Source organism: Haemaphysalis longicornis, unplaced genomic scaffold, assembly GCF_048455015.1.
Source record: "Haemaphysalis longicornis isolate Haplotype H1 unplaced genomic scaffold, Haemaphysalis longicornis Haplotype H1 scaffold_7, whole genome shotgun sequence".
NCBI lineage: Eukaryota > Metazoa > Arthropoda > Arachnida > Ixodida > Ixodidae > Haemaphysalis > Haemaphysalis longicornis.
Window position 1 is genome coordinate 178,287,318 of NW_027526422.1, and position 10,026 is coordinate 178,297,343.

Below are 10,026 nucleotides of genomic sequence, written 5' to 3' on the forward strand. Positions count from 1 at the left end.
GAGCATCGGTCAGAAGAGCGTGTGTAACTCGTCCTTTCTAACTTGTTCGCGAGGATTAGTATTCAGAGTTCCTCGATAAGTATTCAAAATGCGTAGGCTTTCCTGCAGTATTTTTGAGATGCTCTTATGAAGAATCAACAGTTTAATGCTACGTACCAAGCAGCGGGGCCCTACAAGCGCACATCGCACAGCAGGAAATAAAACGACTGTCTTCTATTTCTTTCGTTTCTGTTGCCTTGTATCAGATTAATGTTTCTTGTTTTTTTTGTACCCAACGTTTTAATTTTTCTGCACCGTCACAAACATCTCATTAGGAGGTTTGGGTATGTTTGGGAGGCTCACAAAGATACTGTGGACATTTCCTTCAGGTTGTATGGCATACATTCCCACCTTCACAAATTGGCTTTCATTCCGGCTGCGTGCAAGAAGGTGCATATCCGCAGCGTGCTTTGTTTATTCACATGCAAATACAATGAGAAGGTTTGTGCTACGCCACCGTGATCGCGCCCTAAACAACGCTGTCCACAGTACTCGAAGGCGGCTTGTGTACTCCGAATTTCTATCGTAACAATCGTTATCATAACGAACTGACTCTCAACCCGAACAATGAAGACATGATTATGGTATTGAAGGCATGATATACTCGCTAACTAACGGAATAAATAGTATACCTGCATATATTACAAGAATCGCAGCCGATTAATATTTCCAAGCAACTCTTTACTCATTTCCAACTGTTCCAGGCGCAAAGAACAAATCCTACTCTACTCGGGATGGCGTTCTATGAATCGAAGAAAATTACTTTTACAATCTTGTCCTGGACTAAGGACCCGGCCCACTAACCAGCTCGATTTCATTGTTAAATAAACTTTTCTCCTCCGCCTCCTGCTCCTCCTCCTCTTGAGTGCAGTTTTCCTGGAACACATATCCGAATATCGGGAAGATATGGCTGTGGAAAATGTAACGAAATATCCCTCCAGGTCTGAACAAACATAGTGTTACTGAATCTTTAACGTAGACGTGGCTCGTTTTGTTCAATAAACCTCCATACTGGTTAGAAGCCCGCTATAAAACCACCACGCGCCTATGCACATAGTGAGTTATTTGGAACTCAACCTGCAGTTTTTGCGCGGCCCATAGTGCATGTTGGCATACTTTCACGCCATGACAACGTAAAGTGATGTAATACAATTCTTTCGAGCGTTTGGCAAGGTTGCAAAAACTGTTTCACCTTACATGTGATTACCGGGAATCGTAATGCCTTCTGCCAAAGCCGGCAGCTTTGAAGGCCTAGAATTTGTTTGGGTCTTACATTTTTGCAGTTGTCGGTCATGAGCAGCTGACTGTTCCCTTTGTTCGAAAGATGGCTTAATACACAAGCTGACGCCTAGCTCGGACTCTTCGCGCTCCGCACAGGACCGGCTTCGCGAGGAATGGGGCAACGTCAGCAATGTTTCTTCCGTAGCGGTATCCAAAACTAAACTTTAACTCACACCATGAGCCAGTGTATACGATTTTAAGACTATTATTGTGATAAAAAGTTACCCACACGCCAATTCTGGTGCGGAGAAGCATCAGACGTTGACCGAGCGCAGGGAAACAGCAGGGAGAGCGATCCTGGGTGAAGCAGACGACAAATGCGAGAATCCCTAAGCCGACGTCAGGGAGGCGCGCTTCGCAGCGCCACCCGTGTTCGCGCTCACCGCCAATACCACTACCAGCCAAGGAAATCTTCGTCTCTGCGTCAGCAGAAAACTCCCTGGCTAAATAAAGAAATTACTGGCGCCGCCAGGAATCGAACCAAGACCCGAATAGTGAAACGCAGCGGCGCACCGTCGTCTTACCGACTAAGCTACGCCCACACGAGGAGACGGGGGAGACAAACGCAGTGCTCAACGAGCACAGCGGCGGGTCTACCAACTGCGCTCATTCAAAGCCCTCGTGTGAAGGGCAAACCGCATAATTTATGATAACGGCGTTCGCGTGGTTTGCAAGGCCTGAATACATGGAGCGAACTTTCACGACGAAGTTTGCCCGGGGGAAAATGCGCCGCGGCGCAGTGCCAAGTGTTCGTCGGGCTGCGCTACACGGGGCGAAGCATGGAGGAAGAAAAAGCTTAGGAGAGGCCCACAGCTATCTCCGCGCATTGGCAAAAGTGTGGAGGAAGTCACGTGTTTTCGGCGGCCATTGGAAGTCGCGTTAGCAACGGCGTCCTAGCAACGGTACGCCCGCCGTCCGCCAGTCACGGAGGAAAGGCAGCGCCTGCCTTGTCGTCCGATTGCGAAGATTGCTGCTTCTGTTTGCTGCGCTGTGGTCTTGCGGAACTCGAAAAGTATGCTGCGAGTTGCGACAGCTGCGCCGATGTGAATATGTCATTTAATTTCTACTTGCAAGTGCACCTGGTACCGCGTCAAGCTTTTGCTCCGGTCGCGATCACGACGCGCCTATGGAAGTGCAGATATCGTGAACGCGCCGCCCCGTCGTACGTGCGGACACCCGTCAGGTAGATTTTCGGGAAGTGATACACGGTGTGCAGTACGTAGGCGACTTGCAACCGAACGATTCGCAACTCAATTTTTTGGTTATCGCCGCTGCATGTAGTTTGCTAGGCCGGCAATGCGCGGCAGTCCTTTGCAATTGTTACAAGGTCGATATAATTCCATAGTCCTATTACCTTAGTAGGGGTCCTTCTGTTGACTGGAAGAGTGCTGGATCTGGAATCTGGATCTTTTTGTGGTCTCGCTCTGGTTTTCGCTTTTCAACGCTTCAGACTGCGAGGTTAGTGTATGAACGTTTTCAACTGATATCACCTTGAATTTATCGACACTGAGACAAGTTGAAAATTGGCGAAAACAAGTTTATTGACGCCACCCACCCTCTCCTTTTTTTTTTTCTCAATAAAACGTTTTGCCTCCTCCTCCTCCTCCTCATCCTTCGCAAAAAAATCTATCGAAGGCACGCGAACAACGGTAAAAACATTCCACAATTTTTTAGCTTGAAATCTGCATGAAGTGCTGCTTACCTGTATATATAGAACGGCCATTTAATTGACTAGTCATCTCTGGGATTGCCAGTGAAACTGCAACGCAAACTTGGGCACTTTCCAGTCCGGTAGCCGCACGGCGTTCGCCCACTGTTTGCGGTGTTCTCCATCGCTTGGAACCTGTAAACGGCGGCGATTGCAAACAAAGGATGAATGCACACCAATGTACAGCAATACTAGTCAGCGGAATGATGCACTAACCGGTGGAAAGTGACGCCCAATTCCTTGGGTACCGATCGCGACTTGCAGCCTGGCACCGAGCATTGCAGCATTGTTAGAGCGAGCCGCGTCGCAAAACTGCTGCGGACACACGGAAGGCCGTGTAACGGTGTAACCGCGCGTTTAGTTTCACGGTCACGCGCTGCAAAACGGGCTTCTACCTGCCTATCAGCTGATTTCCGCCGGCTCGGCGCTGGCAGATGCAGACGGCAAGAGAGGCGATACAGGACGGAGGAGGAGGAGAAGGTGCACCGAGAGAGAGGGAAAAAGAGTCCGCCATTCGACTTACAAAAATGGCGTTTCCGGATGCGCTGGGTGTGACGTCAGGGCCTCTCCTAAGCTTTTTTTTTTCCTCCATGGGGCGAAGACACGGCGTCCGCCGCTGCCTCACTAGAGTGTACTAGAAGTTTTAGAGTGGCCCGAGCGGCAGCCTCTCCCATTGCTCCGCCGGGTCGACTTTCGCGCAGAAAATAAAACCGGTATAGCGGCGGCGCTGCTGTCGTCGACAACTGAACAGCCGGCGCTCCCCGGCACCAGCTCCCAGGCTGCGCGCGGCAATATTTGCGTTGCTCGCGGCGGTGTTTTGCGCTTGCGAAGCTGATTTATTTTGGATTATGAAGTTTAACGCGCCGGCGCTACACAGGCGATGAGGCAAGCGGTACTGGGGGGCTTCGCGTTAATTTTAACCACCTGCGGATCTTTAACGTGCGCCAAAATCTCGAAGACACCGGCGCTTTTCGCTTTTATCCTTCATCACAAAAGCGGCCCCGCCGCGGCTGGGAATCGAACCTGCGCCTTTGGTCAGCTGATTTAGAAAGTAGACGCAGAAACGTTATGACTCCGCTTGAACGATACTTTCTCATTTTTTATGCGTTTTCTAAAAACGTTATAATTGTTGATATACAGTAACCTCTCGTTAACTCAAAGTCGTAAAATTAGCTGAAAATTTTGAGATAAGCGCAGAGTTTCGAGTTAAATCAAATGCAGACAATTTGTAGCCAGGTCCCTGAAATAACCGCTAGTGCTGCTAACAAAAGCACTATTGCAGGGGGGAGATTTCGTAATAAAGGCAAAATAATTCGCAGGAAAAAGAAACTTTTATTATTGCAGAAGAAATAACTGTGTTGCGCTCGGCTGTTTCGCGTTCTTATCTGCACCCCAGAAAAACGTTCCCGAGCTTCTCAATGCATCGCATGAATTGGTGGTCGCCACCTCTACATTTTACCTTGTTACAAAGCAGACGCAGCATGTGTGCTGTTTGTGCCGTTGTATACGCACGCACTTCTGGAGACTCCTCCTCGTCCGCATGATCAGCTGCGTCGTCCACAGCAATGATGTACGCGCCAGACAGCATTCCGGTAACGGGGACGCGTAGTCCGCGTAAACTTGCACTTCACGACCGTGTTCGGCGGGAGTAATCATTCGAACGGGGACCTTATTATCAGCTGCCTGCAGCGGAATTTTCCGTTTGTCCTCTCTGCCAGTATTTCCAGACATCCGTGGTCCCCCGAAAAAAACGTTTCGAGATAAAGCGGGCAAATGCTTAGCGCCTATGGGAGGTAAACACACTGTGAGAAAAAGTTTCGAGAAGACATTTTGAGGTAGCAGATTTCGAGTTAACGAGGGATTAATTTGACAGACAGGCACCAGGAATGTTTTTCCCTTCCCCTTCTTGACTCCGCACATGAAGCAAAAGCGGCGGGCACACATTCTATATAGGCTGCAAAAAGTTTAATGTTTTTTTACGTTCTCATTTGGAACGAAAATACCAAGAGCCTTCTTCTGGGCTACCCCTGCCGTTGATGCTTGTACTGTCGTTAGTGGGCTTTCTTATTTTATTAACCTGCCATGTCACCTATTGCAGACACTTGGTAAGGAAGTGTGTACTGAAAACGGAGTGCCAAGTCTGCATGACCAATCCTGCATGCCAGGGGAAGATGCCGCTGTGTTTACTACCTCTTGTATTTTAGGGGGGGGGGGGGGGGGGGAGGGGGCTTTTGAATTCTTTCGTGCATTTTTGAAAGTTTATTAGCGATCTCTAGGACGTTTTTACCAGTTGCTTCAGCAACAAGGAGATCCATTATGACAGCGTTATGGATGTGCCACAGCCCTCATTCACAGCAAACACCTTAACGGCGTTGGTACGTTGCAACCAGCACGCGAGACCTTGACAGCAAATTTGGTTGGGTTCTGCATACATTGTGACACGGATTCATTTCTATACAAAAGGTTTAATCAAGTTCCGTGATTATATGCGAAGGTGGGAGCAAACACCAATTAAACTTAGCCGTCGCTAATGATCGAGGGCGAGTTATGAAAATGCGTTGGCCAAAAATGTCAATTTAAACCTCCATGTTAGCGTTATTCCTAAACCTTTACCTGTGTAGACTTTGTGCATGATTTCCCGCTTTACATTTCATTTTCTGGGCTATCGAAAACGAAAACAAAATGTGTATTTTGTTCCAGATCCGTTTATTTGAACCTCAATGTTAGCGTTCTTGAACGTAGACGTGGTGTACTTCATTGTTGTCGCGGTCAATATATTTTCTGATCTATGTTTTGCATTTGTTTTATGTGCGTGTAATTGTACCATCAGAATACTTGTGAATTAAATTTGTGTTAATTTGACTCAACTCCTTTCTTGACCGAATCAGGTGAAAGGTGGTGCGATTAATAGAACGTTGCGGGAATAGTTCTATGAAAGACGGTCATTGGGACAACTGAGCTAACCGCTGGGCTAACCCATTTTTAGTTAAAAGGATACCTCGCTTGCGGGTGTCATTCTGTGATCGGCCACCGCGGTGACCCGTAATTATCCCGAGCGGCCGGGCCACTGCTTAAATACTGCTATAATAACAACTCACGCAATAAAAACAAACGCAACTTATGATATTAACCCACATAACTGCAGTGCGAGCGTAAATTGCAAGACAATAAATAAAAAAATTCATCTGAGAAGCTATCATCCCAGTCCTCATATATTTTTTTATGTCATTTGCGTCGACCAACTATGTCCATCAGGCAGCCCAATAAGGACACAATCATAAAGCAATCATGAACTGGATCATACCAGGCAATTTCACGCAAAATACTTTTTCATGGGAAATTGAAAAAGCGAAAATGTCGCTGCAATTACTTTATTTACAATCCGCTACAAATGCTGCAAAGGAAAATCCGTAATTTTCCTTGTTGTTGTCGAGCGAGAAAGGCAAAACCAACTCAAAATGAGCTGCAGCGTTTATTTATCATTTCGTTACCCACAGTCCACAGTACGTACGGTATATTTAAGCAATTGGATGACCCGCAGAACAAATGTCGAGCGCTCCGCGCGTAAAGCAGCAGCGTTTCCTGGCGCGCGCACGGCCGTGCGGCCGGCCAGCCGCCGCTTTCGCTTTCAGTTGTCGTTGACTACAGCGCCGCCGCTATTTTCTGCGCGAAACGAGCACCTCTCCGGGCGGCCGGTCGGGCCACTCTAAAACTTCTAGTACACTCTAGCCTCACCGCTGGGTCGCTGTCAGTGCTGTCAGTGTGACTAGATGAGCCAAATGCTGCGAAATGAAGCGCATCACAAGCAAAAACTCTCGATACCACTACAACGTTTTGTAAAATTATGAAAAACTTCAAAAAAGCGTAAAAGTATTGTTTAAAATAGTTTCTAATCTTGTTGTTGTGTTGCCGATATGCATGTGCTGCCGCAGTTGAAGGAAGCGGGGATCTGAATGTGGTCTGGCTACAATCGGCGAAAATCGTCTGCACTTTATCGGCTTTATCATTTGCTCCAGCTACGCGGAAAGCTTTTTTCACTACCTCGGCTGAATGGTTACGGTCATTGAATTCTATCCAGGCTGCTTTCGACGACGACAGTGTCGAAAGCGCGCGACCGGCGTGAATGGTGAACATCGCCCAGCAGACCACGCAGACACGGAGCAAGATATAAAGCACGCATACAAGCGGAGCAGGCGGAAATGGGGGCGAGCGGCGAGACCTCCTGATTGGCTAGTTTTGGTACGCTGGTTGTTTGCCGCTTCCGGTGCCGTTGACGCCGGGCGAACGTCCTCAGCAGATCGGTGGCAGACGACGTTTTTTCCACCGCCGCGCGTAGGGCGGACGCCGCCGGGCGTTGTTCGTCGACTTTTCGTCGCCTATTCGCTCCATGTATTCCGGCCAGCGAGCAGCGAAAGTGTGACGGCCATGGCGATGAGTCATGTAAAAAGAGTGAGCGGAGGCAGTGAGAGAGATGACGCCTTAGCCACACCTGCCGTCTTCCTGCTTCTCCCACTTCTCCAGGCGCTTCTCGCTGTTTTCTTTTAAATGCAGAGCATTTCAGTAACTCACGATGTCACCCGCGTTGACGTCCGTAGTCCGCATCGCTCCCCCTACACTATATAAAAAAATATTACTTACCGGCGCCAGGTTTCGATCCCACGACTCTGCGGGCGGAACGCAAGGTACATGTTGCTCTACCCACTGCGCCACAAAGCCGACACAGATTGGAAGGTTACGAACGCGCCTTATATCCTTGACTCATTCAAGCGTTGGCCACATGCGCGCCCTCTACCCCGCATCCCCCTCGCCTTCTCTCCGCTCGCAACGCCCTCTCTCGCCACGTTCGGTTCGGGCGCACAACAGGTGGGGACGTGCGCAACACCCTCTCTCGCCGCGTTGGGTTCGCGCTGAGCAATAGTCGGTTCGCGCGCAAGAACAGGTGGGAGCGCTCCCATCGCGCTCTCTCGCCGCGGTCGGTTCGCGCTTAAACCACATATGTCGTTCGCGCGCGCTCCGGTCGCTAACATCTGTGGCGTGATCGTGACGTCAACATCACGCGTTTGTGTGGTGGCGCGATTTCGGCGCTATAACACTCTCTCGCGAGGGGCATTGGATTGGGTTCGATTGGATTGGCTTGGATTGGATTGGCTTGGCTTGGCTTGGATTGGTTTGGATTGGATTAAAGTGGATTGTGTTGGATTGTGTTGCGTCATAGCCGCGCCACGTTGCGTCATAGCCGCTCCACGTTGCGTCATAGCCGCGGCAGGGGGTTCACGGCACGTTTCACGTTTCACCATCGACTTCATCGACAATGTCTACGCTGGAAGACAACAATTACAACAACAACAACCAATACGTAATCCATACGACTAGCAGGCGCGCCCCCCGCGGAAATGCTCTACATTTGATCGTGCCCCTCGCGAGGGGGATGTTTCTTTTTGTTGTCGCTGCTGCGTTCACTCACTCGGTTACACGGACGCCGCCCCTGCGAAATACAGGTAACAGGTGCCAGATTCTCTGGTTTCACTCTTTGTAGAGCCACTCGTGTGAATGCAGGTGACGTCGCAAGGGAAATCGTTGTGGGTGTCGTTTGAAGCTCCACAGTTCAACCACCTTCACAGCGTAGATTGGAGCTAAATGTTTTCTAGGTCGGCTTAAATTCTAAGCGCACGTGAATTGCCGGGAAGGCAATATTTTCACAGGCAATATACGTCATCTTACATGAAAATATAAAGAGCCGGGGCCGAACAGGTGGCCGAAGGAGGCATTGTGCCTACAGCGCGAAAAGAGAACACGTGTGGTGCACCACGGCACGTGCACCTATCCCCGGACCAGGAGATGCGACAACGAGGGGGTTTTCTTGTCCGACGTACGCAAGAAACGAGGGATTAGGGATTTAGCTATAACAGCTTCGGCGTAAAGTGGTACAGCGCTGCAACCACTTCTAGGTTATAGTTCAATCCTCCTGAGTGGATTCGCGTATACTGACCAGTGGTCGTGGCGGTGGTGGCCCAAAAAATTGCACATACCTTCTCAGGGGATTGGCCAAGAAGAAGTCTTTTTTCATTGTAATCAATCATACGATGCAAAACAGTGGAACAGAAGAAATTTTTGTGAGCGTTTACTTTGCCACAGGGCATAGATATGGAGTAGGAGTTGATGATGAGGAAAGTTTGTTAGATGAAAATGAAAATGTTCACTTCGCGTATAAAGTCTGGGAGGGAACGATGATGGGGCCCATAGATGATGGGGCCCATATATGATGGGGAACGATGATGGGGCCCACGCGGAGGCTCGTCGCTGCAAGATGTCGCAGTCACGTAGCACGCAAAGCGAGGCAAGACCACAGCAAGTGGTGTATGTCGGCTATTGCATCGCTGCGGTGGCAAACTGGGCAACCGGGATGTCTAAAAGAATCCTTGAAGTGAAGCCATTGGTGGGTCGAGGCGTGAGTTAAGGCCACCCCCACCCGGATCCTCCTAAGCGCAACCTCCTCGGCACGGGTAAGACCGGGGGGAGGTTGGCAGCACACGGTGGAATTAAAGCACGTGTGTGGCACCGGAGGTGTTCCTTTCTAGTCAGCAGGAGAGTGGCATCATCCAGGTCTAACGGGGAAGTCGGAGTTGGAATGGAGAGTGCTAGCCGGGCCTCTACGTCGGCCTTGCAGTGAGCCGTCAGTACGTCACGCGGAACCCATTCAATCAGTATCTTGTGAGAAAAAAAAAAGAAAAAAATTCGTTCAAGTTCAAGAAAGAGAGAGAGAGAGAGAGAGAGAGAGAAACAAACTTTTAGCGCGTTTGTGCGCATCACTGGCCGGTTACGTCAGCTTTTTTAAAATTTCCCCCGTTCTTCTGAAGCCAGAATGTTATGTGACTTATATGCGCACAGGCCAACTTATATGCGCGCAGGCGTCGTTTTCTTTTTCTACGTCTGACAGCGGCTACCATCGCCAAAGGCGAATCCCCCTTATCAGGTGCGATCAGATCTTACAGGCTGTA